General features: G+C 37.1%; 1 non-coding gene across 1 annotated transcript; it reads left to right on the top strand.

The window, feature by feature from the left end:
• The first annotated feature begins 1,264 nt into the window (after window positions 1-1,264).
• On the top strand, window positions 1,265-1,370 carry LOC116565621. Its single transcript, XR_004275541.1, has one exon. It is a non-coding gene; the product is annotated as a U6 spliceosomal RNA (small nuclear RNA).
• The last annotated feature ends 5,650 nt before the right edge of the window (window positions 1,371-7,020 follow it).

Here is a 7,020-nt window from a genome sequence, read left to right as displayed (position 1 = left end):
GATCAGTGTCAGTCTTCAAATTACTTACCAGCCTATAACAGAATCAGTGCAAAAACTAAGAGCAGGCATTTAACAATTTTATAGCAATCTGACACAGTAATTTTATGTTTATTTAATCTAATTATGAAAATCAGAGATTGTTTTTGTATGTTTTTCCTTCATTGCTTTTTTCCTTGTATATTAATTTTTATTAGATTTTACTTAGTCTCTTATACATTAAAATTTTTTGAATGTTCACAGCAGCTTTATTCATAACAGCAAACAGCAAAAATTTTTTTAAATGGGTTCTTTACCACAGATAGTTTCAGAACACCAATGCCATTTCCAAAAAGATTCACATTATAAATTCCACTAATTCCATGTGGAAGTCCGTAAAGATGAAGCTTTCTGTATTCTGCTGCAAACTTTTATCAGAATCTTTAGAATCATAGGGAATCTCCATTTCCACAGCTCCCAAGTAATTCTGACCATATTTTGAGAAGTAATGCCTTACACTGTGAGCAACCAGATGGAAGAAGCTGTATTTTTATTTATCTTTGTTCCATCAGTAATGAACCCACAGTAAATAAATACATTCATAGCATACGTAATTGTGAAAACTCAGGTTAAAACATGGAGTCTCTGAGTTCTATGTTCATGGATAGTTTAGAGTTAACCAAAACTGGAAACAAATTATTACACTAAAAAATCAAATCCTATACATCACTTGTCAGGGAAAAAAATGTAATTCTCCAGACACTTCCACTTACAGCCTACTTCATGTTTTAGTTATCTTGAAGTGGGTGGGATTTTTCAGCATGATACTGCAAAACTGTCAATCATGTCTCTTCTTATCCAAGCATAGCACTATAACAGAAGTTGATTTATTAAACAGCTCTTTAATACTACAATTTAATATGAAAACACACTCAGTCCATGTCATAGCCAACATTATATTCACCAGGTGGACACAAATAATTTGAACACTTTGTTAAAATATACTTTTACCACTCCTTGTACAGTAAGGCATCAATCAATTTAATATTACTGTGGAATTTTTGTACATGTTTTCTTGTTCATACCTATAGAAAGCTAAATGTTTAAAGTCCAGCTTGACATGTTTTTCATATTTTTACTCTGTTAATAAGTCAAAATATGCTCATGAGAGATGAATGCCTCAGGATGTTGTGTGTCTGTTTGTTGAAATGACCCTAAACTCTGACCCTAAAGAGTGGTCCTCCACTTAGACCACACTTTGGAATTGTCTGAAGTATTGAAAAACATAGTGCTTGCTTCAGCAGCACATATACTAAATTGTAACTATACAGAGAAGATTAGCATGGCTCCTGTGCAAAGATGACATGCAAAGTTATGAAGCATTCAATGTTTTTGAAAAAAAGGAATACTTTTACACTGTTGGTGGGGATGAAAATCAGTTCAACCATTGTGTAAGATGGTGTGGCAATTCCTCAAAAAACTAGAGGCAAAAATACAATTTGACCCAGCAATCCCATTACGAGGTATATAGCCAAAGGAACAGAAATCATTCTATTATAAAGATACGTGCACATGTATGTTCATTGCAGCACTATTCACAATAGCCAAGACATGGAATCAACCCAAATGCCAATCGATAGAATGAATAAAGAAAATGTGGTACATACACACCATTGAATACTATGCAGCCATTAAAAGCAACAAGATCATGTTCTTTGCAGGGACATGGATGAAGCAAGAAACTGTTATCCTCAGCAAACTACCACAGGAATAGAAAACCAAACGCTGCATGTTCTCACTTATAAGTGGGAGGTGAACAATGAGAACAAATAGAACAACACACACTGGGATCTTTGAAGGTAGTGGGAGAAGGGAGAGTATCAGGACATATAGCTAATGGATGTTGGGCTAGATACATAGGTGATGGGTTAATTTGTGCAGCAAACCACCATGGCACTCATTTACCTATGTAACCTGCACATACTGCACATGTACCCTGGAACTTAAAAGTTGAAAATAAAAGAAAAATACAAATGCCTGGGTCCCACATCTAGAGATTCTGATTTAATCATTATGGGAGTGGTCTGAAAGTCAGAATTTTTAAGGCTCTTAAATAATTCTGCTATATATCCTGAGTTGAGAACCATAAATACAATCAGGTGCAGTTCTTATAAAAACAAAAACAAATAACCCTGAGCTAATTATGTGAGACATCCTGTATCCAAAGCAAACAGGTGGCTTTAGATTTGAATTGAGTTAGAAAAGGGACAGCTGTGAACCCACCATGAAAGTATTTTTTCACTTACTGAAAACTAAGAAGACTATGTTCAGTCTTAGGAGAGAAACATACATCCTTCTCTACACTCCTCACCTGTTTCCTCCTGCACACCTTCAGCAATCATTCTTTGCTCATCAGATTAAGGTTGTTTATGGAAAAAAAATAGTTTAGAGACAGATGATAAGGGACTGAAAGAGATGAGAGAGACAGAGTTAGACTGACAGACTGAGAGAGAATGTCTTTATTAAACTACTAAAACAAAACGAAACAAAACACTTATCACTCTTTCAGCTTCAGGCCCTCATCTTTAATATGCTCCTGAACTACTGGGATCCTGAAGGCATAAAGTTCTTTTTTCAAGGTGAGATCCTTTCACCTCTAGATACAGCAAGAAGTCCTGGAGGGAGGAAGGGAAAGGAGTAAGGAAGGAAAAGGATTACTTTGGGGGCAAGAGAGATTTCTCTCTTCCCTTTCCTTCCCGCATGCCTGGAGGGGCAAGGAAAGAATTACCTTCAGTCAAATAATGGCCTATGGCTTTCTCTTACTAATGGAAAGGCCACGTTCCAATCTCCTTTCAGCTGCGCAAGCTCTGTGCCTTCATTTCATTAAAAGGGTAGTTTCTACCACAAACAAGTCTGTTTCTGGTACTAGGGTTAGGCGTGGTAATGCTTCAAAGTCTTAAGAAAAAATTTAAAACCCAGGTTTAATATGTAGAGAACCATCTGTTTTGATTAAGAATATTTTATATCATAATCAAATGCTGTCAAAGCCGAGGGGCAATCTGTCCTCTGGAGTATCACTTCTCTGAGTTCAAAAAAAATATTCCTGTTTGTTCTAAACCACCTCTAAATTTACTTTGATTTGCAAATTCAATGTACTTTATATAAACAAACGCTGACAATCATTTAACAATACCATGTGACCACTTCTTTCACTGAATGAATATAGATTTTCATGCTCAGATATTTGTGTCCCCATCACATATTTTACTTCAGATCTTAATGAGTGACCTAGAGTCTTAATAAGTTTTCCTTTAAGCCAAGCTCTCTTATTTTTCTTTGATATTTTCATTGACTACACAGCATCCCCTCTAATAAATGAGAAAAGGAGAGGGTGCCCAGTCACAGTGGTATTCTGTCCAGATAAGAGCATGTTTCTATCCTGTCCACTTCCTACTGGTGAAAGCAAGGCATGATAATTTGCTGTCGGTACTACTCAACCTTACCATTTAGACAAATTATGTTATCTACAAAATCTACTCTAAGGGAAATTATTGTTCTGTTTCAATTGGTTTCCTCATTCTTCACTATCACCAAACCATATTCTCCTTCAATTGATTTGTATTTAGTATTCACTCAACAATCCTTAATTGAGAACTACCACGTGCTCATTCTGCCTTTAGGAAACAGTTAAGACTCTTGGTATCAACCCTCAAAGAAACGGACAGCTCACTTTGGTAGAAGAAATAAGAAAACCAAATATTACAAAAAAGGAAATAGACAGGAAGACATATTTGACAAACAGCCATATTCTTTCCATAGGCCTGCAGAGAAAGGTTGCATTCTAGTATGATTGTCTGTAGCTCAATTTAAACTGGACCCAACATCAAAAGGGAGTGAAATGAGTCAGCTGCTAGGTCTGCCCAGACGCTCTTAGATTGTCTTCAGGTCTTGAAAAATGTTGAAGGAAACCAAATTTTAAAACAAAGTGCATTGTATATCAGTGGACAAGCTTCAATAGATTGGAGTGTTGCTGCAGGCCTCCTTAGAATGCAAGCACTAAAACTCTGTAGGTTGCTACACAGGAGAAGCTAGTTTTCTTATATTAATAAATCTTTACATTCAATTAGATATAAAAGTATGAAAAGGTGTGAAGGTGTTAGGAACAAGTGTTAGGGATAATGAACCTCAGTGGACTTAAGCGCATAATCTGAAATCGAGAGCACTGAGTAAGCATCTTTACCACCTCAGAGCCCTGAAGGCAGTGATGGTAAAACAGTGAGATAAGATGCCATGGGGTAAAATGCCTGGCTGAACAATACTGCTCTCCTACTTCCGGAGGATGAATTGGTTCTGGTCTCACTGTGCCTCTCACTGTCTTCTAAAATTATATTCAAAGTTCATTTTTCTGGAAAACATTCCAGACTAATTTTATTAGGTATGTTCCCATAGGTGTATTAAATTCATAAACATGCAAGAAATATAGACATAAGAGTAGACATATAGTTTCTTCTATGTGTGCCAGTTAAGCTATTATCTTCCTAGTGCATGGATAGCAGAGGCTTCTTTGTATGTTTTTCTGCCCTCTGCATTAGGTGGCTAACTTTTATAATGCAAGGATCATAGCTACACAATCCGTTGTCTCTAGACACCCATCTGAGAAAGGCAGATTATTCTCTTGTACAAATGGTGAACTTTATGGTCAGGAACTCATGGATCTACACAAATTTAGTCAGATAACAATCTCTATGTGCCTCAGACTTCCCTGCTGTAAATCAGGATTCGAAATAATTTCTTTGTGGGGGTGGCCTGAGAATTCTGATAATGGAAGGCGGCGGAATGAATAAGGCAAAGGTGGTGTGGAATTTCACAGTGCTATTTTTTATTACTTTAGTCTTCCAGTTTGCAAAGAGATTCAATTTTAATCCATTGGCTGTGGCATTGAGGACACTATTTCTCCGTAAGAGCTAACTCTGCCACCTTGTGCTGGGTAAAAGAATTTTTCTATTTTACTCGGTTTGTTTTATTTGCATTTAAGTGTTTATATCTATTTGAAAAATCATACCCAGCTACTCTTTTCAGTAAGTCAAGTTATGTAAGTATATTTTCTTTAATAGGGTTCCCTGGAGTCGCTTTTTCCATTTTTTTTCATATTTCTTCTTTTGTTCAATTCATCTGCAACATTTTATGTTTAAAGTGCAATTCTTCACAAGGTCCTTCTGATGCTATTCATTACAGGCCAGTCCTTGTTGAGTACTGCCGCAATTAGTTTTACTGTCCAATCTTTACCATTTCATAAGAAACAACTAAGAATTAAGGGGCAAAAGACCAAAATGTGGTAGCAAGAGCTGAGGGCAGTATCGAAATTTCTTGAAGAGTATGACAAAAAGATCTGTCAATTCAAAATGTGTGCTTGGGAGTTTCCCATGGATTGCCTCGTTTCCTGACTGAAGATGTGTTTTCATTGTTCTGATCAATAAGTGATATAGGTCCTTTTCTGAAGAGTTGAGGCATAAATGAACGAATAAAAATATTCTACTAGATTCCATGGGAAAAAGCTTGTCCTGCAGACTAAAAGTCTAATTGCTTTGTTAAACAACACCACAAAAGAGCAGGATACAATTTAGAATTAGCAATCTAAGTGACCAAAAAAATGAGTACCTTTGAACTGAGAGTATATATATTCAAGTGGTCTGAAAAAAAGTAGGTGATGAAACTTAAAGTAATCCTCGAAGGGTAAGTTCTGGTGATGTATTAAAAATGAATTCAGTAGTTCACAGAATTAGTGACAGAACTGGAGAACAAGGCTCAAGGTTGCCTGGAAAAGAAAATGACCCAAAACACCTTAGAATTGGTTCTGATGAGGAAAAAATAAAAGTCTGCTTCCGGAGAGAGAGAACTTGCACCACTTGCTTCCCAAAGTATCTTAAGAATAACCAGTGGCCCTGGGATATTTTCTTCCCAAAATGCAGGTCCCAAAATGTAGCTTATGCCACAGCTGAAGAGGAGGCCGAGAAAGTCAGTTCCTCTCCAGTAGTGGAAGTAATCTCTTCACTGAGACATAAAATGCAGTTAGAAGGGGAATGAAAATCTCCAGACTTACACATGGATGGGCAGATATCGGGCGGCCGCTATGAATGACAAACACTCACTATCAGCGGCCTCTTTTGAGTCAGCATCAGCTCATGAGACTTAAAAAGATTTAACAGGAAGAGTGTATCCATGTTCTCAAACTCTCAACATTTCGGAGCTAGCAGGGACATTAACGCTTCTTCAGCCCAGTCTTTTTAAAGAGTAAACCAACCCTCAGAGACACGAGAAGCTATATCCAGGGTCACACAGCTGATTACTGGTGCAGCCATGATTAATGCTCTGGTCTTCTAATCCCTACCCAGTGTAGTGCTTGTGAATCTGTTCCATGGGCAATTATAAGAGAAACACTTATTTCTTGGAAGAATGAAAGCAGCATCATATCTTCTCTGTACTTGAGGAAGACTTCCTTTTCTGCCAGTCGATGCTAAGTTCTAGCAAAGTCAGGGCTGCAGTCCTTGAAACAAACCCCTACACGATTCTCCTCTTTCACCAGCCCCAGGTCACGCTCCTTGTTCCCCAAGACTCCACCACTGGTTTACATTGTGTTTTACTACGATGGCTTTTATTCTCTTTTCTAAATCTGAGTACTCCATCTGGGATAGACTCAGTGGCAATGAATTACTATATTAAAGAAGCCTCTGTCCTTCAGTGACATGTGACCTTGTACTTTTCACTTCTCCTTTCTGGGACTTACTTTCATGATCTGTAATATCAAGGTATATACCTGTCAGTTTTGTAGTTTTGTTTTGTTTAATATGTTTGTTCCTTTTGGGATCAAAAGAAACCTACAATGCACTAAATGGGTACATAATAAATGCTAATTGAATGAATGAAAGAAGAGTGCATGTTTTAAAATATGTATTTATTTGCAGATATAAGAAAATCAAGCTTCTCTCTCACATCCTCACTCTCGGTCATATGCTCTCTCTCTGTCTCTTTAGCTCACATTCTCTT

Source organism: Sapajus apella, unplaced genomic scaffold, assembly GCF_009761245.1.
Source record: "Sapajus apella isolate SASKATOON/1434 unplaced genomic scaffold, GSC_monkey_1.0 scaffold40, whole genome shotgun sequence".
NCBI classification, from domain to species: domain Eukaryota; kingdom Metazoa; phylum Chordata; class Mammalia; order Primates; family Cebidae; genus Sapajus; species Sapajus apella.
The sequence above is the reverse complement of the archived record's forward strand: the minus strand, read 5'-3'. Positions and strand labels throughout refer to the sequence as shown.